Genomic DNA, 27,157 nt, shown 5'->3' with positions numbered 1-27,157 from the left:
TGTATGTAGGCCTAATAATTTAAATCAGTTGAAACAGTAAATAAAGGTGTCACTGATCCGCTATATTGTGTTTACCTATGGCACCTGCTGTTGTGAAATCCTCTACTATAAAACAACTGACAACGATTATACCTAAACACTTGCATTTACGTACGTATACGTACGTGTTTAAATTGTGTAAACTGTCAAATTTTAAACTGTACAACCGTACCAATTTTATCCGTTATATCATGTTAAACTTCAGTTTCGGGTAAAGTTGAGAATGAATAAATTTAGACTTCTTACTAAATAGATTTTCCTAATTTCATCCGGGCAAAACCTAAAAATTAATTGTGCATATAGTGTAAAATTAATGGACCTTAAGTGCAGGGAATTAATTTCATCCCCTAAGGGGATCGAGAGACTTGTATCCAGGCGCTTTATTAAGGTTGTATTCAGCAACCGAATAGAAACTTATCAGCAAAAAGCAACAAGCGTGCTGTGTGCAATACGCGCCTGCTCTTCGTATCCCTTGACCTATAGCTTTCTGTAGTACCTGAATGTAACATTTATGTTTTCCAGTACTGATAAGAGTTTTTTTCCAGTTAGCTGGTTTGCTGTTTACCATAGGTGTGGAGTTTTGTTTTCTTCTAGAGGAGCTCAAACTTTAGATACATTATACCTAGCTAGCAACACCTTCTGACATTAGATACGATGAAATTCGAATTTTCCTCTAGATATCTAGTTGCATCGGTAGTCATGGCCGATAGGTGGAGAAAATATTTACCAATGGTTATGACCTGTGGGTAGAAAAGCTAGTAAAAGATAAAATGAACTAGCTGTCATGTATTTTGTGATTTTAAAACTTTATTAAACATGTTTAATATAAAGTTACAAACAGGTTATAAGTGTTCCATACTGCATGCTTTAATTAGATAACATAAAGGAGTGAAAAATAACAGCAATACCATTGTGTTTACTGCCGTAGTATCTTCGCTAAGATTCTAGGTAAAATTGAAAGAATCCCTTGGATGGTCTGATACAACGGTTGGGAATCTTGCTTGAGTTAAAGATAAGCTCGCAAAATCACTCGCCCTCCGCTCGCGTTTTGCACGCTTTCTTAACTCTCGCAACATTCCGTGTGTCAGGATCAGGCCATTAAAACACGGAAACCATTAAGTTTTTGTTTAATGAAAATCACTGATGACCCGGCACAGACTTCACGGCCTCTGATGAATGAGACTGGTTACGTATTAAGAAGTAACACTCTCTATTTCTGCTATTTCTAGGTATAGATTACAAGAGTTAACTTTTTTAAACAATCCTTGGTTAAAACCTTTATTAATATATGCTTCGATTCTTAAAAGAATCTGTAAATTCATTAAATTTTGTACATGTAGACTTGCAGTATATTAACTGAATTTGAATTTGAATTTGAAATGCTGAAGATGAATTATAGTAGTTAGGCAGTGGCGTAGCAGCCAGAACTTAGCTGTAGCGTAAAAAAAGCATCTATATGCGTCTACAGGAGTCAATTAAGCCTGAAGGCAGTTGAAGCATTAAAATATTTCTACAGGGGTGTTCCTTTCACAATGAATGATTTAAATACAGAAAATAAAAGAAAATGTAATTAAAAAAATCTCATCGGTCAAATGACTTCTTATCGCTGTAAATGACTTCGAAACCGAGCATGAACTCGGCGACCAGAAAGACCACCTAAAAGAATTGAATCTAATTTCTGTATTTTAAAATGAAGATTGTCAAAGCAGTTTTCACAAACCAGGGAACGGGGAGCACCAGGATTTGCTTATTCAAATTCTGAAATTCAAAAATTTTATTAGCCGAAATAGCGTGTTTAAGACTTGTCTAATTAATCTTGACTAAACCTCTTTCAGTTCGTATAGGGTTCCTTTAAAATTTCACAGCAGCTTACATAAACAAAAATGACGTTGATAAAACTTAACACAGCGGATTTGAGGGACCAGACTGTGTTCAGGAAGGACTCTACATTACCAGCACATGAAATGATCATCCCAGTTCCTGTAATAATAGTGAGGGTACTGTATGTCTAATGAGGGTACTGCACTTAGTGAGGGTACTGATGGTACTGTAGTCAGTAGAAGTCGCTAGCAATCTCTATGACTATGTTGGTAGATGACATGAAGATTAATATTGATGATGTAATGTTGAATGTGAATGTTCCTGAAAAACTAGATCCCCATAGGCGCAGGGGCGTAACTTTGCCTCAAACATTGGGGGGGTGTAATGTAGTTTTGCCCGATAAAAAGGGCGTGGTCATGACATTTTGCCCGACAAAAAGGGTGCTCACAAAACTGTAACGATAATAGGTTCAGGTAGATGTTTACATTTTCCTGACTTTTTACTTCGCCAGTTTTATCGAGAGTTTTCTGTTTTTCTTTGCAATCCAAGCCATAAGAACTGTGTTAAGGTCAATCTTGTCAGTTAAGTCTCTTTCGGCTGCTAGGACAATCAAATCCTCAAGACGTTCGCCAGACATTGTAGACCGCATGAAATTCTTTATAACTTTCATTTTACTAAAAGTCCTTTCATTCTTTGCCACAGTTATGGGTGCAGTTAACAGCAAGTTGCAACACTTGTTGACAGCAGGCAGGATTGACTTGCTCCTATATGCAACACCAGCAACATCATGAACAGTCTTGCAGCTTTCTTTTTCACTGTTCACAATGTTTTCGAATACTTCGATGGCAGGTTGCGTTATTATAATAAATGCAAATAAGACACAATGAATTTAAATTTGTGAATATATAATATGACAGGTAGTTAATTACCTTCCATAATTCGAATCCTTTTTTATCCTTTGTGTTTAGGCACTTGTTATTTAGTTGTTGAAATAGAAGTCCTTTAACTAAGCAGTATTCTTAAAACATAGACCGGTAAAGAAAAAGTTGAGCAGACTTTGAGACTTGAGAGAAGCCAAACAGCAGATAAACTCGTCCCAGCTCATCAGAGTAATCATCGAATGAAGTGCTTAATTGCTACGTACTGCACATAAATATGGGGAAAATTGCATGGTTTTTAGTAGTTCAACATACCTTTCTTTTGTCAGATAACATATTGTTATAATTTCTTTCCAATTTTACATCTTTATGAAGTGTTGATGCAACATTTTCGGATGGCCTTGGGAGAATGGTCAATGATAGTGACCCGAAATTCGCCAACTGCTACATGAGGAAGATTATAGTGAACAACCAACCTCACTTGGCTCTATATGCAAAGAGGGAGATATCAAAACATGAAGAGTTAAGATATGATTACGGCTTAAAAGATCTCCCATGGCGCAGAATAAAAGGTAGGTGATGGCACGATATATATATATATATATATATATATATATATATATATATATATATATATATTTCTAGATACTTCCAAACATTACACCAGTATATATAAACCTAAAGAATATAAGCACTAACATGACTGAAAGTTCATGGCTTAAGTGGGGTTAGAGAGACTAATGTGCATTGCTCAAATATTGCATGTTTTAAATTTCTTTGAACAGAGACTCTATCCCTTATTCATTAGGAAACATAGAAAGCTTATAGAATGGTGTAAAATATTCTGACAGGCAAGATACAGAAAATATGGTAGCCACTTGCCTTCTTTTTTTTATAGTTCACTAACTAGCTCTTAGCTACACCAATTCATAAAGATTAGGACTATCGAGATTTTTTCGAATGCCTTAGTTTTTTTGTATATTCCAATAATAATGGGACGAGATATTCAATTTCACCAGTGCAATTTGATGCAGCTTTCCTTCTTATAGCCTCGGAATCCGGCATGTCATTAATTTTAAAACTTTGCTAAATTAAACATTATATATAAACAACATATAAAAACCTTCTTACTTCTCAAAAAAGAAAAACTCGAGGTTTATATACTTTGGCTTGCTTTCACAAAGATTTCAGATTTTGGAAATAAAAAATCACCAATGTTTTTGTCGCTTGTTTAGAGAAACTTATTTATACGAAAAAGGTTCATTTGACTGTGAAAATAAAAAAAAATTGATGGTTCTTACCTTCGTGCTTACGCCATCCAAAGTTCCAAAATGTGTGCCTCGCGCTAAAATGTGTACCTTAAATACACCTTACATAAATATCCACAAGTGAACACATGGCTCAATTGAGAGCAAAAACGTACAAATATATCAACATTTGCAGATGTAACTGCATAACGATATATATATATATATATATATATATATATATATATATATATATATATATATATATACAGTCGTTATCATTAAAGTTGTCACCTGGAAATATATATAAATACGTAAATATCAATCACCTGATTGTACTGCAAATGTTAATTTTACGTCAAATCGTTGGAAATCTATCCTGAAAATTTCTTAAATTTCATAGTAAGGTAAACAATATTGATAATAATAAAGAGACAAGAGGTAAGTGAACAAAAAAAGCCATGTTTAATGGTCACATGTTTGATATATATATATTTGTATATATATTGACATGGACAACCTTAATGATAACGGATTTGGATTGCTTTTGTAGGTGCGTGCAACTTCAAAAGAATCCGCTTGTACAACTGAATATATGAATAATCACACCTTCCGCAATTATCGTGTTAGTTTCGCCCAGAAACAAACTGAAATATGGAGTTTAGACAGCGCCAATGGTCATCAAATTAGAATCAGAGTTAATTAGGGGCTGACTTTCAGTTGCCATAACCATATATTGATATAGTTAAAGCCTTAGCGTCGTCTCTGAGTTCAGTCTTGATTGCTTTTGTTGCAAAATCTATTACGTCATACTTAAATGTATATTTAAAGGATATTTCAACTGTGTGCTGGACTCGAACCAACACTAAGTCAACCTGACACAGTGTATAAGTTTTCCTTCTATACATTTAAAGTATGACAAATACATTTACAAAAGGAAGCAATTCACATAAGAATAATTAATAGAAAATGAAACAGAAAAGTTACCTCTAGTAATTAAAAATCACAGTGCTCATCACATATTTATTAATTCTTTACATTAGTTGCTATATAGCAGGTTTTGGAAAGGGCTTTATATATAGTCAAGTGATAAAACTTACATTCTTCATGTATTTCAGTTGGTCAGATTGTAGAAACATGTCTTGATGTTCAACTCCTTGGCTCTTGCACCACAGCTGGGAACAATGCACCCTTTAGTAGACGATCATGATTCATCTACTGCTTTACCTTAATGTTAGTTGGCTTTGATAAATTAGTGAAGAAATATGCATATGCTGGGGTGCTTACTCTCGCATGCAGTGCTGGTATCATTAGCAGCTGTTTGTCTGAGCTACCTTCTGCATATTTGTTATAAGCTATAAATAGCTAAAATTGAAAGTATCTGCCTCTAATTAATTGATCCTTTGTAAAATTGTTGAGAAGTTCAAACGTTTTTTTGACTAAATGTATTTTTTGCTGCCACACTACAACATTGTTTCCTTAGGATAGTCTACAGTATATCCGTATGTCCATAGAGGCTCAGATTTAGTTGCCAAGGATTGCAATCAAAACCTTTTTTGCTGAAGATGAGCATAAGCATTAACACACTGAATATAGTGTAAAAAACACAAAAATGGCATTTATTTATTAACTTGAATTGAGAAACGTTTACTTTCAAAAACATGGCATAGTCACCTTTTCCACAGCCTTTCTTTGATTTTCAGTTTTAATCTAAAAATTTTAAAATCATCTCATCATTACTACACCCTAATTGAAATTCTCATATTATACAGCCCTATTTTACATTAATTATAATTCAGATATATATTCATAAAAAACCCCCAATATTCAAGCTAAATGGAACAAATATACTAAATTTGAATGTCTAAAATACCTTTTTCTTCAAATGATCAGTTATCTATATTTGTGTCATTTAAATTATTATAAAAAACATACCATCAATAATCAATTCCATGGTCATCCTCTCTAAAAAACTAAGACCATACAGTTTCATAATACATGTCCTCTGCTCTGCTATTCTAAAATCGTTCTTTCATTTTAATAATTTTAGATTAATAAATATCATGCATCTTTATCAGACAAAAAGCCAAGTGTAATGAATACATTTCAAAATGCATTTTGTCTCGTGTTTATTTCTATATTTTTAGCTAGTTTAAAAAATTTTGCGTACACCATATATGGTATCGTCTTCCAAATATAGTATCGCATGTACGGATGCGGACAGGGATTCGTGCGGATAGGGATTCGTGCTGATAATGGTAAAAGGCGTTGGTAAATTCTTGGGAATAGTGGTAGAGATTCTGAGTAAATTTTTGAGACAGATCATTTCTAAATTTTTATTGTAATATTTCGTTACCTGAAGGGTTTATAAAATGCAACAAATTTACAAAATGGTAGGAAGTATCAATGTGTATATGCACAGTGAATAAAATATTTACTCAGGTGCGAGATATAACCACTAAACACTGAAGACAAAGTGCAAAAATATTATTCACATATGTAAGGCCCCGGTTACACGATTCCGGATTCACTAGTCACGACTTACGATATCCTCGTTTGCCTTTGTAGATGGTTAGTAGCAAACGCTTATCATGCCCGTCTGTAACGGGTTAATATAAAACAGACTGCTTCCGGACAGTATATGCATGGTAATACAAGACGCTCAGGTTAGTTAGTATGAGCGTACAACCGAAGTGAGAAGGTTGCACGTGTAAAGCTGAAAGAATATATATATAATTGTAAACTGTGTGTGCGTCTATTCTTCTTAATTCGGCACGTTACACGTCCACTAGTCGAACTAAATCAAGTAGCTACAATTTCATTGGATACGTGGAAACGCAGTCGAAAATAGTTAAGCGATCGGAAAGTGGGCAGCAGAAATTGTAATTAACAAATCTAAAGGCTATAGACTCATGTCTCGTTTGGGGTTAGGTTTAGAATTTACCAAATTAAGTTAATGCCTTAATTTTGAAAATTTAGTCAATTCCTCATTTTGAGTGCTTTTTGACATTTACTGTTAGACAATTTTGTTATTTTGTTAGGAGATCATGCGGCGGTTGCTGCCACTCCATTGTAAAGCTACCTCTAGGTTAAGAGTGTGATGTATTTAAACAAACTGTATCCATAGTTCTTAAAATAAACACTTCACTGCGTATCCGCGTATCCACTCTAATATAAAGCTACCTTTAGCATGAGAATCCATCATAATTATTCTTACTGTCTATTACAGCTATTTGCAAGCCAACCTCGTACCCAGGTTTTTTTTATCTTCCCCTATAACACAGCCAAATTACCCTGGGTACGAGGTTGTTTGCAAGCCACCGTTAAACTTTTGGGTGTAACCAAAACGTTGAATGTTAAACTATAAACCAATCAGGTTACACTGTGATATTTCGACAGTTTTGACAGGTTCCGCCCAACTATCGAAATATCACAATGTAACCTGATTGGTTTATAGTTTGACATTCAACCATTCAAGTGTTCAACTTCGAAACTTCCTAAGAAACCTCATTGAAAGCAAACCTTCCTCACGGGTGGCACCCGCGTACCTGCAGCTTTTTTGCATCTCTGATGGAGGAATAAGGGTTGTTTAACAAGATTCAGTATTGTGATGTTGCAACTCTGAATTGCCAACAGGCAAACTGAAAAGTAAGCTGGCCACAGTGGAAGTCAAAACCTCGACCTTCTAGTCCGATGCTTCTTCAAATGAGTTACTACGTCAAAATGGTTCGCCAGAATAGTTGATATTTTTTAGTTATATAGACCCTGAAATATTTCATCCTGTTCCTTTATCCTCACCTGTAGGAAGGCCTTTTCGATATCGCTCGTTAGGATGACAGGATGGAATCGTGAACGTATAAGAATTTCCCAAAGCAGATTTTGAAGTGGAGGGCCAGGGTTCAAACACTCGTTCAGAGATGGCTGGTTATTTTGTTCTTTCGCAGAGGCATCGTACACCACGCGCAATTTTGTTGTCTCTGCTGATCTCTTGACGACTCCCGTGTGTGGAAGGTAAAATACTCTACCCTTCGGTTCCTCCGGCGCTACTTCTATGATTCCCTGGTTGATCTGATCACGAATCACGTTATCATATTGTTCGTAATTTCCCTCGCGTCTTAACTTTCTCACTAGAGTGGTTAAACGACGACGGCTACCTGCTTTATTCGTTGGCAACGGAGGGTGGTTTGGCTTCCATGGAAGATTCGCCTCGTAGTACCCTGCTGGGTTCCTGACGAGCTGTTCTTTGAACTCTTCGTAGACAGAATGTTGGTCGTTTTCCTTAGCATCAGTTAAGCCAGAACATCTAACCGACAAAGATCCTCGAAGTCGTCGTGTTGTGTGGTTTGCGTCAACAACATCGCGTCCCGATCTACGTCGATACCAGGGCTCATTATGATCTAGCCGAAATTCGTCTTTTCCGCCACCGGCTCGCTATCTTTTCCGCTGAGTAGGGGTTTGGTTCTAGTTTTCACTCGAGCGTACTCTCCGTTTCCCAAGACCAGATGTATGGGCAGTTTCTCTTTAGTATCAACATCGTTCATGGCGACGCCCCGTAGATGTTCGTAACTCTGCTTCAATCTGTCATAACTGGGGTTATTCATGGTCAACAGCTCGGGTTTGTCGACTTTAGACACCTTCACGTTGAGTTTAAAGCTCTCGTCCAGGGAACTTATTTCAGTGTCGTACATCTCTATTCGCGTGGTTTTAGTGGCCATCAACATCTCGATTCGCTGGGACTTGACTTCGCTCGGTTGTGTATTTAACGTCTTGATCAATTTCGCCGACGCGTAATTAGACCCCCCGGCACCGGAATCTATCAACGCACGGCACTTCACGCCGTTCACCTTGACAACAACGACTGGGAAGACTCCATCGTCACTTGCGCCGTCTATCTTTAGCTCCCTGTCACCTCCGTGTGTTTCCAACCGCTTTTCACAGATCGAAGACTGGTGACGTTTCGCCAGGACGTCTTACTAGAGCACTCGGAAGCGCGGTGTTTCCTAGTGGCGCAATTGAAACATAAACCTTTTCTTGCCAGAATTTTCTTACGCTCGCTCGACTCTACAATTTTTGTGCACTGAGTTGCTTTATGTTCACTGTCCCGGCAATAAACGCAACCTTTTATCCTCTCGTCTTCTCTATGCGCGTTGAACAGCGGCTTAACTTCTCGGTCCTTGTCATTCGATACGACAGGGTTTCGTCTCACCAACTGGCGCAGCGCTTCGCTCAATTGCCCAAAATCCCACGATTCCCAGTCAGGCTCGCTGCGTACCAAATCTCCCCTTATCCCAGCTAATTTCTCAAGGGTCATGGCAACATTTCCCCGAATGTGCTCTAACTTTTGCATTGTAGCAAGGGCTTGCACGCAATAGGACAATTTTTCACTGAATTCCGCGATCTTACGAGTGTTCGCGTTAGATATGTAGGGCAGTTCTAATATCTCTTTCACATAGATATTGACAATCGCTGATTCCTTTCCGTACTTATCAGTGAGGATTGACTTGGCACGATTGTAACCTTCCACTGAGAATGGCAAAGCTTCAACACACCGTCTGACTTTCGGAGCGAGTAACTCGCGTAAGTAAGTAAACTTTGTTATGGGCGGAATCGTGCTCTTATCTATAGCTTCGGAAAACTGTCCCCAAAACCTTGACCAATCCATATACGAGCTATCAAACTTAGAAATGACTAGTTTTGGCAATTTCGCTGTTTTGAAACCACTGCATTCCTGAACTTCCGGCTCGGTTTTACTCAGAGCTAATTCGCGCTGCATTTGTAACTTCTTCTCATGTAGTTTTAACTCTCTAATCTCTATTAACCTGCTCCCCCCGTGCCTTAGTTCTTTCCAATAGTTCCTTATCCGCGATCCAACTCTCAAGGGTTAGTGCCTTAGCGTCAGCGTCCTCTAACTTAACTTCGATGTCATTGTACCAAGCATCAATAACATCAGCGTTTTCATCTTTTGCGATTTTGGCTGTTTCAATGGCTCGCTTCAACGGCTCGCTTCGACTCGTTTGTTTCACGTACTGTTTCTCTTAGCGCTTGGAGGTGCCTCTTAATAGATTCTTTCCTACCTGAATCTAGCACTTGGGTTGTGCGGCGTCTGTGTCCATTTCGTTCCTTTTGCGGTTCGCATAAAACTCTAATGTTATAGAGATCCTGTCGGAGGTGCCACGTATCGGGAATGTCGCCCCCAAACTGATGTCCCCGACAAGTCACAAAGTCTCAAACAACAAAATTTATAAAGAATATATACCAAAATCACAAGGTATTCGTCCGCGCTTCTCGCGTGTCTTCTTCCTAACTAACTAAATTAAAAACCCTTCCCTTAATTAATATGTTATATGATATTGTGCTTGCCCTGAGGTATTTTATGTGCTTATCTGTCAGTTCCCGACAATTTACTGTCAGACAATTTTGTTATTTTGTTAGGAGATCATGCTGCGGTTGCTGCCACTCCAATATAAAGCTACCTCTAGGTTAAGAGTCTGATGTATTTAAACAAACTGTATCCATAGTTCTTAAGATAAACACTTCACTGCGTATCCGCGTATCCACTCTAATATAAAGCTACCTTTAGCATGAGAATCCATAATTTTTCTTACTGTCTATTACAGCTATTTGCAAGCCACCCTCATACCCAGGGTCTTTTTGCCTCCCCCTATAACACAGCCAAATTACCCTGGGTACGAGGTTGTTTGCAAGCCACCGTTAAACTCTTGGGTTTAATCGAAACGTTGAATGTTAGAACTTAGAACTATAAACCAATCAGGTTACACTGTGATATTTCGACAGTTTTGACAGGTTCCGCCCAACTATCGAAATATCACAATGTAACCTGATTGGTTTATAGTTTGACATTCAATCTTGTTTGTAATGATTTTTTTTCTTGCGGTCCGAATTCATATTTTAGCGTTTTCTGCAATCTGATTGACTACACGAGCGGTCCGTACTGACCGCGCGAGTTTTTAAAAGCAAAATTAAACGGGAATTCAAAACAATAAATCTATTATTAACCTTTTTAGGCGGTCCGTATAGGGAAATATTTCCCTATACGGACCTCCAATCTGGTCATATATGTATCAGAAATAGATGTTCCTCATCATGCCGTTAAATGCCTAAACCTTATGTCAGACAAAGTTTTATTTATAAACACGGTGTCTCAAAAACAACGAAAACCTTTAAATCATATAAATCGCATGACAATCTAATTGTTAGAGTTTGAATGCCTAAGCACTCTGTTGGGACCCACAAGTGTGTAAATGTTTGCCATAAGGCATAAGCATTTTTATGCATGCATATGATGCAGTAAAATTTGCTGGTTCGCGGAAATGATATTTATTAACAATATTTTCAATTTACAAATATGGATATTTAACAATATTTAAATGTGCATCTCAATCACCATGACCTTCGACATGTCCCCTTTCTCAAGCAACACAAAGCATTTTACTGAGTTGCATTAAATCACCGCGGGCTAAAATTCGTGCACACGGCATTCAAATTTTAACAATGAGTGCATGATTTCAATAGTTTTGGGGTTTTTTTGAGACACCCTGTATATATATTCTATTAACTCGATTGACCTGAAATTTCAGAATAATACTGCAATTGGTAAATTAATCATGCATGCAAAGTTTCAGACAGTGAAGCCATCCAGAAGTTTGTCTTTGGCACCAAATGTCCGTCAAAATACAGTGTTTCTACACCCCTGTAGCAAAATCCATAGCACTATCACACACCCCATACTTCTAATAACTCGATTGAACTGAAATTTCATAATAAAATTTCAATTCAAAAATCATTCATGCATGCAAAGTCTCAGACAGTAAATCCATCTAGAAGTTTGTCTTTGGCGCTACATGCATGGGAGTAACTATGTAGAAGGATTATTACAATCTCCGTAAAATACTCCAATTTGCAAAATAATCATGCATGCAAAGTTTCAGACAGTAAATCCATCAAGGTTTGTCTTTGGTGCTACATGCCCGTCAAAATACAGTGTTTCTACACCCTTGTAACAAAATCGATAGCACTATCATAAATTCCGCAATTCCATTAACCCGATTGACCTGAAATTTCAGAATAATTCTGCAATTCGTAGATTAATCATGCATCCAAAGTTTCAGACTGTAGATCCATGTAGAAGTTTGTCTTTGGCACTACATGCCCGTCAAAATACGGTTTTCCGCACCCCTGTAACAAAATCGATGGCAATATCACACATCCCATACTTCTAATAACTCGATTGACCTGAAATTTCATAATAATACTTTAACTCGAAAATTAATCATGCATGCAAAGTTTCAGACAGTAAATCCATCTAGAAGTTTGTCTTTGGCACTACGTGCCCGTCAAAATACCGTGTTTCTACACCTCTGTAACAAAATCGATAGCAATATCACACATCCGATACTTTTATCAACTCGATTGACTTGAAGTTTCTAAAAATATACTCCAATTTGCAAAATAATCATGCATGCAATGTTTCAGGCAGAAAGTCCATCTAGAAGTTTGTCTTTGGCACTAGATGACCGTCAAAATACAGTGCTTCTACACCTTTGTTACAAAATCGATAGCACTATCACACATCCCATACTTCTATTAACTCGATTAAACTGAAATTTTAAAATGATACTTGAATTTGCAAATTAATCATGCATGCAAAGTGTCAGGCAGTAAATCCATCTAGAAGTTTGTCTTTGGCACTACATGCCCGTCAAAATACAGTGCTTCTACACCCCTATAACAAAATCGATAGCACTATTACACATCCCATACTTCTAATAACTCGATTGACGTCAAATTTCAAAATAATACTTGAATTCGCAAATTAATCATGCATGCAAAGTTTCAGGCAGTAAATCCATCTAGAAGTTTGTCTTTGGCACAACATGCCGTCAAAATACAGTGCTTCTACACCCCTATAACAAAATCGATGGCACTATCACACATGCAATACTTCTATTAACTCGATTGACCTGAAATTCTAGAATAATACTTCAATTCGCAAATTAATCAGGCATGCAAAGTTTCAGACAGTAAATCCATCTAGAAATTTGTCTTCGCACCAAATGCTTGTCAAAAGACAGTGTTTCTACACCCCTGTAACAAAAGCGATAGCAATATCACTCATCCTATACTTCTATTCACTCGATTGACCTGAAATTTTAGAGTAATACTTGAATTCATAATATAATCATGCATGCAAAGTTTCAGACAGCAAATCTATCTAGAAATTTGTCTTTGGCACTACATGCCTGTCAAAATACAGTGCTTCTACACCCCTATAACAAAATCGATAGCACTATTACACATCCCATACTTCTAATAACTCGATTGACTTCAAATTTCAAAATAATACTTGAATTCGCAAATTAATCATTTACGCAAAGTTTCAGGCAGTAAATCCATTTAGAAGTTTGTCTTTGGCACTACATGCTCTTCAAAATACAGTGCTTCTACACCCCTATAACAAAATCGATTGCACTATCACACATGCAATACTTCTATTAACTCGATTGAACTGAAATTTTAAAATAATACTTCAATTCGTAAATTAATCTTGCATGCAAAGTTTCAGACAATAGATCCATCTAGAAGTTTGTCTTTGGCACTAGATGCACGCTAAAATACAGTGTTTCTACACCCCTGTTAGAAAATCGATAGCAATATCACACATCCCATACTTTATTCACTCGATTGACTTAAAATTTCAGGATACTACTTCAATTCGCAAATTATTCGTGCATGCAAAGTTTCAGACAGTAAATCCATTTAGAAGTTTGTCTTTGGCACTACATGCCGGTGAAACAGAGCTCCCATTTTGGGCATAAGAGAGTTTTATATATAGGAGGCCAGTCGTTGGTCACGTGTTGTTATCGCCAATCGTTGCCATGGAGATACCAAAAGATCTTTCATCTTTCTGCATCTTTTTGGAAGGTTTCTTCTTGGTTTCGTGAAAGAAAATATATCGTAAAGGCATAATCTAGCGAGCAATTGCTTTAAAACAAAGATAATCTTGTGAAATACTGGTATTATAATTATGTGAAAAATACAAAGTTCGCGTGAATTCAATGCATTTTGAAGTCTTGAATGGCACCTTCGATTGCTGGTGGCTACATGCATGCATGATTATATGGTGTTTGAAATCACATATATATTAAACAAAATATTTGACAAAAGGTAAGCTTTATATTTTTTTGCCAAATTTAAAATTATGCTCAAATGAAAGGCGCTGATTTGTAATTTTCAAATTAACTGTGCAATATAGATTTCATTAATTGGCTATTCTATCTTGCCATATTCTTTTTATTTCTTACATCATTCATTTACCATATACAGTACTTATGATTCCATGATCGAATTATTTAAACGCCTAAAGCGGTAACTTGGTGTAGGTGATAGCGTTGTGGGAAGAAATAATTGTAGTGTAGCTACGAACTCTTAATTTGTATCATGGTAGATTATTACAAGACTATTGTTTATATACTGGGTGCCCCCCAAAGTGTCCCCCTGTATAAATTACTCACCCTTCGTTGAACTCGCGTTGTTATACCTCTGGGAATTTCTAAAAATAGTTTCTACAATGTACAAAATGCTAACCACAATTAATATACTCAGATAAGGCCCAATGATCCAGGCAAGACGAGGCTTAGTGAATACTATGAATAATCTTTACTGTAATTTTCAATCATGGATACGTCCATCGGATATGGAACCTAAACGGTACCTTCTCCATCTCGTAATCACATTGTCACACAGAATAACAGAAGTGAAAGCCCTGGAAGGAAAAAAAAGACACACAAGATGCACACATAGTAATAATTAGATACATACCATAGGAGTCTTCACTCATCTCTCATCCCACTTAACTCTCATGCAACGTTCCCTTTGATCATGAGAAATTTTCCGACTTATACACAGAATAAGGTAATGAAAAATCAGTGAAGTGTTAAAACAGAATTCAACTGAGCTTCAGGAAATAATTAAATCATCACTACAGGCATGCACATGCAGATCCACATAAGAATACATGTTGCATGTTGACTCATGTCAACATATCAGAACAGTGGAGTTTAATATAAGTAAAAAATTTTCAATCTTTGCCATGCATATACTGATTATCAGCTACTGGTACGCATTGTAATATGCTATCTCATTGTTTGCTTATTTTACTGTGTTTTACTTGTGATTATCATACAAGTTACCTTTAATTTTTTAATGGTGTGCTGTTCAGTATATATGGATGAGTTTTTAGTCATTCATAGTTATAAAAACCGATAGTCTCTCTTATAATACACTCAGTCGTGGGTGGTTTAAAATAATCACTTTATTTAGATGTGCATGTGCTATGTAAATTATACGGACTATCACAAATATATTACAATGACTAATTAGAACAATTAGTACTTAACATATCTTAAACGATATTGACCATATGTACTACATCTCCTTTACAAAATTATCCACACCATTAAGTTAAGTGTGTATTTTGCCACTCCCCAGAAGTGTTTAAGAGGGTAGATAACGTGACCAGTATTCGTTACTATAAATTTGGCAACTTTTTTATAGCGGTCAGTTGAAAGGTCGCTTTTTGCCAGTAAATTATTAATTATTGTTGTTTTGATTTTTTCCTCAAGATGAAATTGCTAACTTACCAGAGGAAAAAAGTTCTATTAGCTATATCAGTGATCTGGTATAAAAAAAAGATTTTTTCACCGAGGCTATTTATCATATAGCTATTTTAGACTGCTTTTTGCAGTTTACTAAACTTTCTATCATCGCACTAACAAGATTGCAAAGCAGGTAGTTTGACCGAAAACAGTGCTCCATTCGCATTTTGGACAATCTAGGTCCGTCTGCATTCCGATTTTGTGCTCTATAGGTTCATTTTGTTTCTTTATCATTCAGGTTTTTAATGGAAATCGATACGAGCCTTTCAAAGAACAGAGTTTAGCAAGTGGGAACAGGTATGAAGCACAAAATTATGATGAAAGTTTTATACTATGTGCATGTTGTGTATAGATTTGGGAAACACGAGATAGATCCCTTAGATTGTCAAATGTGGAAGTATTTCTAGCAACACTACTCTGCCTATCAACATCTTGCGTTAGATATTGTAATACGGAACTGATAACTTATTTAGGGAATATATAGATAAGTTTTGAGTCATTCGTAGTTATAAAAACCGATAGTCTGTCTTATAATACACTCAGTCGTGGGTGGTTTAAATAATCACTTTATTTAAATGTGCATGTGCTATATAAATTATACAGACTATCACGAATATATTACAATGACTAATTAGAACAATTAGTATTTAACATATCTTAAACGATATAGACCATATGTACTACATCTGCTTTACAAAATTATCCACACCATTAAGTTAAGTGTGTATTTTGCCACTCCCAAGAAGTGTTTAAGAGGGTAGATAACGTGACCAGTACTCGTTACTATAAATTTGGCAACTTTTCTATAGCGGTCAGTTGAAAGGTTGCTTTTTGCCAGTACATTATTAATGATTGTAGTTATGATTTTTTCCTCAAGATGAAATTGCTAACTTACCACAGGAAAAAAGTTCTATTAGCTGTATCAGTGATCTGGTATAAAAAAAAGATTTTTTCACTGAGGCTATTTATCATATAGCTATTTTAGACTGCTGTTTGCAGTTTCCTAAACTTTCTATCATCGCACTAACAAGATTGCAAAGCAGGTAGTTTGACCAAAAACCGCGCTCCATTCGCATTTTGGACAATCTAGGTCCGTCTGCAATCCGATTTCGTGCTCTATAGGTTCATTTTGTTTCTGTATCATTCAGGTTTTTAATGGAAATCGATACGAGCCTTTCAAAGAACAGAGTTTAGCAAGTGGGAACAGGTATGAAGCACAAAATTATGATGAAAGTTTTATACTATGTGCATGTTGTGTATAGATTTGGGAAACACGAAATAGATCCATTAGATTGAAATTTAAGTTTAAACTTGATGATATTTTATGCTAATTAAGATCACATGTCCAAACAACGATACGGTTTTTCTGATGAATTATCGATGAGTGTGTGATTTTGCAGTGGAAAAATTCGTAGTCGAATGTTTATGGCTTTAGTTAGATGATATATTTATATGGACTGACCTTTCAACCTTAGGTGATTTACAGGAGGGGTTAATGAGAGGAAATACTGTCAACCAATAATTAACAGCTGGTGATGACAACCTTTGATGGTAGCTTGTGCTTCAATCTTTAACATTATTGTTCCCAAGGATCTTCGTGGTAGGTTTTTAGACTTTAACGTCCATGTATTAATGTGCTGCTAGAAAGAATATTCATCAATTAGAAAAATGAACAAGTTGGGTGCTAATGATAAGAATGATAATATTAAGAAAAGACAACATATAACAACAATTTCTACATAGTTCCTCGGCTGGAATTAACGTCTGTCGTAACGTTGGTGAGCGTTTGAATATTACTACTGCACATGCCACCAAGATCGGCGGCCATGCTACTCATGATTGCAACTATTAGATTCAACAGACTAAAACGTGCGGGCTTACGTTGTCTTTGAACAATGAGATTGATGAGAAATAGGAGTCGATCACTTCACAGCATTGCTCTGCAAAATTACTTTTTGCTGTCTAGTTTGCTGTTTGACTACTAATGTAGTACACTCAATGCACCATTTGGTCTATGGAGGTTTCTTCAGACTGGGTGCATTTCTGCTGGTCGTTCTTCCAGTTTCTTTCAACTGACTTCTTTTTATCGTTCTTGCTAACTTTCATTCTCAATAGTGAGAAAAGAATTGGCTCGTATAAACCGCCATTGACTCTTTTCAATAATCGCCTTCCTAGCTCCGCCTTCCTAGCTCCGCCTTTTGTTTTTTTGAAAATAGACTGTGCTGAAGAATTGCACATTTGCTTTTCAGGAAACTCCATGAGCTGGAATCCTATGAGAAAAACCATGAGCAACATGTTACTCTTCAATGATTTGGCTCAAAGCTGAAATTGACTTCAATCTTGGAATATGTGTCTAAGGGCAATTCTTGATTTTGGCTTAAGGAATGATGAACCAGCGTTGGTCTATAGTTAATACTCTCCACTATGGCACATACAGCTATTTTGCTCACATCTGAGAAGCCATAGTTCTCAAAGTGATAAAACTTCTTATTCTAAATCTTTCATCAAAGACGACACGTTTGTACAATACCCGGAGCCAGAAGGTGAAATTTAAAGGTTTCTGGACCCTTCTGAACTTCACCCTTACAATTACTATCATTTGAGGCGATTATCCAATGATATCAGACATGCTGTTGATCACTGTCATCATCTCTCGTTTCGTGATGGGTGCCCAAACATTTAGACATGCTGATGTGTGTTGACATGATAATATGCTTATGCCTACTGTGTCTTATTCCATGATGATCCTAAAATCATTTTCTGATATCTCCTGGTCTGAGTTGAAAATTGTTGAACCTTCCTCCAGTAGGATTTCAAGTTTTGAACACCTTCCTAAAATTGACGTTGCGTCCAGCCTAGCCTTTAACTGTTTCTTCTTTCCCAGTAAAGGCACAGCATGTGTGATTTCGTATCAAGAACCTCGATTTCGCAGAAGCTTTTGCACATTCTCTTTGTTTACATTACAACGAACCAAGTTTCCTAGAACTCCTTGCCTTTCCAACGGTTATTTGTTTGAATACCTCCATGTGAATTTCTTCATAACAAGCTCCATTTTTAGGTTGGACAGAAAAACGAAATTGTCCGCTGATACAGTACAAATTTTAAATATTTTGTTGCCTTGGCAACTTTGTCCTTTGCCCATACATTTGTTTCAATGACCTGTATTTTGTTTAAGTAGTTGTCCAACTTATAGTAAGTATAATAAGATGAGGCATAAGAATTTGAACCTGTTTTCCACTGACTTTTGCAAGTGATTTTATATGGATTTATAGCATTGAAATGTGCCACTAATGCTGATTTATTAAAGCTATTGTTTATGCCGTTCATGAAAGTATTATGGTGATTCTGCCAGTACCTGTTATACCTTTGAACTTGACAACATAGTGCATGATTCCACCGTTATCGATAAGCAACACTCCAAATCTTGTACATGAATTGCGTGCTATTCGTGTATGGATAGGCTAAGATATATTCTCGAATACCATTCTGGAGTTTTGGAGGATTTCTATAATTTTTAAACGTTTGTTATTGTTCATGCACCATTAAATACATGTATCACGTGTCATCTATATATCTGAAATACTTGTGGGGACATTCCATGTGTGCAATACTTGTGGGGACATTTCATGAGTGTAAATACTTGTGGGGACATTCCATGTGTGCAATACTTGTGGGGACATTCCATGTGTGCAATACTTGTGGGGACATTCCATGTGTGCAATACTTGTGGGGACATTCCATGTGTGTAAATACTTGTGGGGACATTCCATGTGTGCAATACTTGTGGGGACAGTTTGTGTGTACAATACTTGTGGAGAAGAAAAAATAGTAAGATTTGCTGCATTTATCTTTTTGGTCAATTGTTTGTCAAATTAGACATTCAGAACACAGATGTGTTGATTTAAATTACTATTGATTTTACACGCACTTGTGGGGACAGTTTTACACACGCATCCAACCAACTTGTGAGGACAGCATGAAAAAATTCACGAAAATTTCTTTAAAATGCTTTTTAATGTGAATTCCCTTATTTCAACACTACCCCTACGTTCAAAACGTTTAAAAATGAACTTATCAGATGCCTTTCATCTCTTTCTAGACTCTTAAACTTGCGGGGACACCAAAAGTGTCCCCACAAGTATAGGTGTCCCCACAAGTCGGTGTGTATTCTGATTCTTGTCCCCACAAGTCAGTGAGAACAAACACACATACATCTATACATCTATACATCTATACATCTATACATCTATACATCTATACATCTATACATCTATACATCTATACATCTATACATCTATACATCTATACACATATCTATATCTATACCTATAATATCTATATATCTATATCTATATCTATAATATCTATATCTATATGTATCTATGTATGTATGTATGTGTGTATAGATGTATAGATGTATAGATGTATAGATATATAGATATATAGATATATAGATATATAGATATATAGATATATAGATATATAGATATATAGATATATAAATATATAAATATATATATATATAAATATATATATATATATATATATATATATATATATATATATATATATATAGATATAAATATAGATATAGATATAGATATATAGATATAGATATAGATATAGATATAGATATAGATATAGATATAGATATAGATATAGATATAGATATAGATATAGATATATGTAATTATATATATATTATATATATAATATTATATATATATATCTATATATATATATATATATATAGATATAGATAAATAGATAAACACACATAGATAGATACATAGATACATACATAGATTGTTGGTTGGCATTTGGCATAATTTCATGGCATTTGCATTCTCATTGTGCTAAATGCCATGGCATTTGGCATAATCTCCATGGTATTTGGCACAATGTTAACATTGTGCTAAATACCATGGCATTTAGCACAAATTTTATGGCATTAAGCACAATCGCTATGGTATTTAGCACAATTTGATGGTATTTGGCACTATGTTGTGCGAAATGCCATGTCATTTAGGGGAATCTGAAATTGGTTCCATTTTTTCCTGTTTCTTACTGCTTTTCGATGTTTTTATATACTTATTGGTTTGTATTTTTATTACCCCAGTATTCACTTTCTTTTTACTAATTGAGGCTTTTCTTGTATATAACTGTTTTTTATACAGTTGTTTAATCCCTGCATTTTATTTTTCATCCTTTTTTGCATTTTTTTAAATATTCTTACGGCCATTTTGTTTTTACCTTAACCTTTTTTTTATACTGCATTGTGAAGGTATTCACTTTTTTTTAGTCCTAGTTTTTACCCTGTTTGAACTTTCTCACTCTATTCATGGTTTTTACATTTTTAACTGATTTTTCCAAGCTTTTAACTGTTCCCTCCCCCTTCTATGCTGTGGATTACCATTCTTTACTTTTTAGGTTCCATAATTCGGGTGCGGTTAATATTCACATATTCAGTTCTGCCAGATGTATTTCGTTTTAAGCCAAATAGCTTAGAATCGAAATCTGTCAGGCAGAACTGAATATATGAATAATTCACCCTTCCAATTATCGTTATAGTTACGGCCCTAGCTGCGATGCTGTTCGCTACCTCATGCATGTATATAGTATCTAATTACCTAAGTTTGTGGATAAAAGTTTACTTTCAATATACACGGTTAAACCAATTCACTACATTTAAAAATGCGTTTTTTTAATTTTGCTGTTTCCAGGCGCGGATCCAGCCGAAAATCTGACCGTGTCATATTGGACTAGAAATTTTCCGGTCGGGGGGGGGGAGGGTGGGGGCGTATGGCGAAGGGGCTATGGACCCTCCGAAACAAACATTTTCTGAGCTTTGGTTCTACAATATTCTTCAGGGAACGTTTAAAAGCGAATATTGTAAATCCCTGTACTTTCATAAAACCACAAAACCATTTTCAAAATTTTTGGTAAGGTATTTACGGATATTTCATTCACACTCAACATAATGTGAAATTTGCATACACAAATTATTCACAGCGTAAATGCAAATTTGTATCATAGGGCGCTTTCCATTAAGCGGCCAAAAAGGTCAGACCGGTCATATTTTAAATTGAAATAGAGTATTTCGTTAAGAATATAGCGGTGAAACTGCATTTCCCGTGTCAGGCAGATGTAAATAACGATATACTTTTGTCTGTACCGACTACCGAAATACAACAGAACCGGTCTGGCCATTTTTCCGTATAAAGGAGAGCGTAGTAGAGCCTATAGTTCGATTTAAAACCTAAAAGTCTTACCTTACAAGGACATTGGGTAAAGATTTTCAGTATTGGTCTCTTGGGAAATAGCAGTTTAAAAATTGTCGTTGCGATTGTAAACGCGAGCGAGCAAAGCCTGTCTTTACTCTTTAGTAATAATTCCATCAAGTTGTAGCCTGAAGAGCGATATTTCCCCTGAAATATGCTCGCTTAGATTTGCTTTTGAGAAATTTCGACGGATTCATGTATTAATGCATTCGATTCAGCCTGAATCAGCCAGGATGCAGCGAACAGACCAATTTAACGTGTTATGTATAACTATATTCGAGTTCGAAGTCGAGAAGTGTCAAACTTTATTGTTTATCATGTTTATTGCGCAATCAAAAACAGTCCACCGTGTCGCACCGTGTCGCACCGTGGATCACGTGGCTAAAGCTTGCCCTGTGATTGGTTTGCTACACTGCACCGTGTCCGAGCATTACTATATTTAGTAACAATTGCGCAATAATCTGCACGCTGTCCGTGTCAACTAGTTGCTGTGATCGCAGCTTCGAATGCACGACTAACTTCCGAACGTACTCGGCACAATTCGGCAAGCTTTCGGCGAATTTTATAGTTCAGTGTTAACTGAACAATCGTAATATGAAACAAGGAATAATAATTGGGAATTTGTTCCCACTTTTAGCAGGAATTGGTAATAATATGACAACGATTACGAAAGATATTACTCAAATTATTTGTTTTAGACATATATTTCCTTAATTTTGGTGTGATTCAAAGAATTAATATGTACTTCTAAATAATGTGTGAATATTAGATTGCAGATGGGAAATTCTGGATGGGAAAATCTGACCGTGGCTGGAGCCACGTTCGATACAGTCTAGATCCGCGCCTGGTTTCAATATTGAATGCCTGTGGGTATTGAAAAATTACTGTTTCAGAACAGGTACAAGCGAGTTTGAGCAAGGAAACGAAGTACAAAGACGTTTTTTGGCCAAGGTAGACTGGGAATAGTAGTCTTCGTCTTAAGTCTTTGTGCAGCGGGATATTTGAATTTAGCAGTTCTGTCAAAGTTATACGACTACGAACACGGTACTAATTTTGTAAACATGAACAGAGCTGAATACCAGATGGCTATTTTAGCAATGTTTTTAGAAGATGCTTTGGAAGTGGAAGATGTTATGCTTCTTTACGGTTTAATTAAAAATCTCAAACAACATTTATATTCCATACAAGAACTATTCAAGATTTGGCTTGAATATATCTTACTTTGAAAACTTCGTTCTGACCACAACGAACTTTGTCACAAGCGATCCTAGTAAACTGAATTTAAAAATAGTCAAAACAAAACATTAGCATTTAACTTTAAGTGTTTTTTTTATTTTTTACTAAAAAACAAGAAATGCTTTAATTGTTACAAATTGCATAGGTAATTACAACCTGGTAAAGTAAATTCAACTTCTTTTAAACTAAAAGCAAGTTGTTCATAGGCCTATTTGTAAATTAGGAAAAATCACTTGCAAATGATAGTCCCCTGTCACACCTCTCAAAGGCACGTTGTCGTAAGATTATTTTATGTAATTTTAAGATACAATTGAATTCGGCATGACTAAGTAATGGTTACAGAATAATCACGTCTCCATGAGATATATAGAATCTCGAGAATTAGGTAAAAGATCACCAGGGGCCTTTGGCTCCCAGTATCATTTATCGTAATCAGACCACTCTAAATTAATTAAATGGAATTTAATGAATTCCCTACACTATGAGAGATATATAAAGCATGCAAATACTGGCAGCTGATTAGCCGAGTGAAGGTAGCTATTCTCTAACGCATCACATAATTATTATCCTATTAAGTTGTATTACATGATGTTCACTTGAAATTAGCATATTTCCTGTCCCTATCGCAGTGTTTTAATTTATTTATAAGCTGTATTTGGCTGTACTTTTCTGTAAGTCCTAATTCTTTGCAGACCTTGTCATTGATAATACATTTCCAAATAGCGTCATCGCTGAGATTGCCTTTACGTTGGAGGTCTATTGTCGCCTGTAAAACTGCTACTGTCTCTTTTGCCAAAAAATATATTTTCTTCTTTGGACTTTTTTTTGGACTAAACCGCCTTGCTACAGTACGAAATAATTGAGAAACTGATTAGGTTAAGCATTCATTGGTTGGGGAAAATACGAGAGAATTGAGCTTTTGGAATTCAGAGGAGCAAATTATTTTCCTATCATACAAATCACACACTCAAGACTTACATGCCAGTTGCATTCGCACACTTCGCAAAGGTTTCTTCGGCGATATTTTCGCACGTTTAACAGGCCTCCATTGTTGTTCCATCAAACGTTTTTCTGAGACAAAGAGATTGAGGTATAAGAAAAGAAAAAAGGGACAACACAATCACCACATACTGGCCAAACGTCATTCAAAGCAATGTAGAACTAAATTATTTATGTTTATGGATCACATTTAATATACCGGTGGCTATTATTACAGTCCCTATGTATCTGTTTTCAGCCAGTATCTTACTTTTTTCAGGACTTCTTCCCTCCACTTTTTCCGGACTTTTTTCTGGACTCGTATGACTGTCTTCCAGACTTTTTTCAGGGCTTTGTTCAATAAATTTTGGGTAATTTTCTCCTGGATGTTTTTCAACACCTTTTTCAGGGGTAGTTGTGGCGACATATCGTAGAAAATTTGATACTTTTGCACGACCTTGGGAAAAGAAACGATTTCATCAGAGTGATTTATGCAAGAAAAAATATGGCAACTTCCATATGTGATTTGAATAATATGTTAATATGCAAACTTACTGTGCAAACTGCTTGTTACATAAACGTCTACTACAAACGTCTTAATTAAACTACAGGTTTTGAACTGTTTCTTTCTATGTCCCATCTTAGTTTTTAAAAGGAAGATTCCCTATTCATGAAATAGCAAAAAAATTAATTACCTTTTACTGCATCTCTCATGGCGTAGTGTCCTTCAGCGGTCGATGTGGAATGAGACATAAGTGGTTTTTAATTACAATCTAAATACTATAGTATGATCAGTACTGGCCGTGGAACATCGTTAAATGGGGGGGCTACTGTACTATTCATATTTTCAAGTTCAGGTTTATTTGTTTCTTTTCAAATTGTTCTTTTTTACGGTCTGCTAACATGAATTTTAGCACACACACACACATTTAACGATCACCCTCGGCCATTGATGTTTGTATGTTGATTGACAATCAATCTTTTACTGATATGCCTTAAAACAATGGCTAGCACATTCTATAGTAGCCTAGTGCTACCGTAATTCAGAAATGCCGCTTTTACTGAAATGGTAACTATAAATAGAAACTCTAATATGTATATATATATTTCACTGTAAAGAAACTTGTTAAATTTGTAAACACCAAATAGCCCTTTCTCTCAACTGTCATCACTCTCAAATTTAAAGGGCGTAATGGAAATGCAATTGATCTTAATCCCTATAATGTAAGCATGCAAATACTTCATTCACAAATTCCGTAGTTACTTGTGTATGTCTAAACTATAAGATGAAATAGACAATCTTAGCGCTTCACATAAACTTATTGCAAAGTTGTCTCTATTCGACTCTTAGGGCAGAGTCTAAAAAGATATAGACATAGTTTGTCTTAATATTAAGTATAGGATAATGTTAAATCTGGATACTATAAAAATCAGCAGTTATAAAAATCTGCAGGGGTTGGTTGTATCAAGCCTGTTTAGCTTAAACGGTGGTTAAGTTCAAAATAGAAAGCCAGTCTATCGCTTTATTCAACAAGCAAACTAAATGTTTTTAACCTTAATACAAATATATTGTTTTCAACTACATATTCAGTGCATAAGTTGATTCATTCAAGAGAGTTGTAATTTTGACTTACCGGTATCCACCGTTTAAGCTAAACGGCCTTGATGCAACCGGCCGCAGATCGGCAAAACATAGAGCGGTTCTGTAACATAGGGCTGCAGCTAGTTTCATCTGAACCGAAAATGCAACAGCAAATCGACTTCTAAACACGTCTATGGGGGGAGAATTTTAAATAATTCGCAAACAGATAAATGCATACGTATAGAGTACTGTTAATTATAGTATAAGCAGTAATTATACTATAGATCAGGGGCCGGTTGTATGAAAGCCGGATAGCGCTATCCACCCAATAGTGATTTTTTCAACCGTTCTAAAAATAAAAAGCGATAAACTTTCATTTTTGGAACCAGCAATTATTGAAGAGGATACTCGATTTAGGAATACTAAGGTTTAATCAAAGTTATAGCAAAAAACGGGCGATTTTAAAGCGATTGAAAAAACCACTATCCAGTGAATAGCGCTATCCGGCTTTCATACAACCGGCCCCAGCAGTGGCATAGCCAGCTTGACGATTTTGTCCCGCTATGTAAATTTCGAGTTATTATAATTATTCATGTCTTTAGAAATCTATTGTTTTCACAGTCAGTGAACGCTAAAATATTAGCATAGCGGGACAAATCGACAGGCTGGCTACGCTACTGTAGATCAGTAAATAAGAATATTGTCAGATGCTCAAAAATAAACAAGAATACATTTAAAACATCAGGAAATACGAACTTCTAACAACATCGGAAAAAAACAGAGGAAACTTTCCAGTGAACGGAAATTTAATTACGGCTTACAGTATGGGGGTTGGTTGCGGTTACCCAGAAGGAAAGGAATCTTTTGTGCAATTATATGTCATGAACAAAACTACAGGGTGTATCAAAAAAAATGTCCTAAATGTAAAATTTCCGTTTTGCAGGATATTTTGTAGAATTTGGCAAATTTTTGTGTTCCTAGAGATAGTTAAGACTTATCTGGTATACCTAGGCCAAGTTTGGTTTTTCATTAACAAAATTATGGGGCGCGCAAATTCATCGCGCGCAGTGGATTAAATGCATGGTTGATTTTAGCGTGACCGATCTCGTGCAAAGCTGGGCAAATGAATGAATTAAAGCGAGAAACTGAACAAGAAGACGAAGCGATTTAATAATAAGATTCTTATTCTTGATGTTAATCCTCAGCATTTCCACCATTTCTTTCTAAGCAAACTGCGGCTCGTCTGAGCATGGTAAACACTGAACGGCGAACCACATTTGTCTGTCCTGCCTCAAACTATCCATTTCGTTCGAAATTCTTTCTTGCAAATCGCCTACGCTACCACCGGCAAATCTAGGCGAATGGACAGACAAATGGTTCGCTGTTCAGTGTTTAGTATGCTCAGACAAGCAGCAGTTTG

The sequence above is a fragment of the Dendronephthya gigantea genome, unplaced genomic scaffold (genome assembly GCF_004324835.1).
Source record: "Dendronephthya gigantea isolate DGI-Jeju-01 unplaced genomic scaffold, DenGig_1.0 000055F, whole genome shotgun sequence".
Taxonomy (NCBI): Eukaryota; Metazoa; Cnidaria; class Anthozoa; order Malacalcyonacea; family Nephtheidae; genus Dendronephthya; species Dendronephthya gigantea.
The sequence above is the reverse complement of the archived record's forward strand: the minus strand, read 5'-3'. Positions refer to the sequence as shown.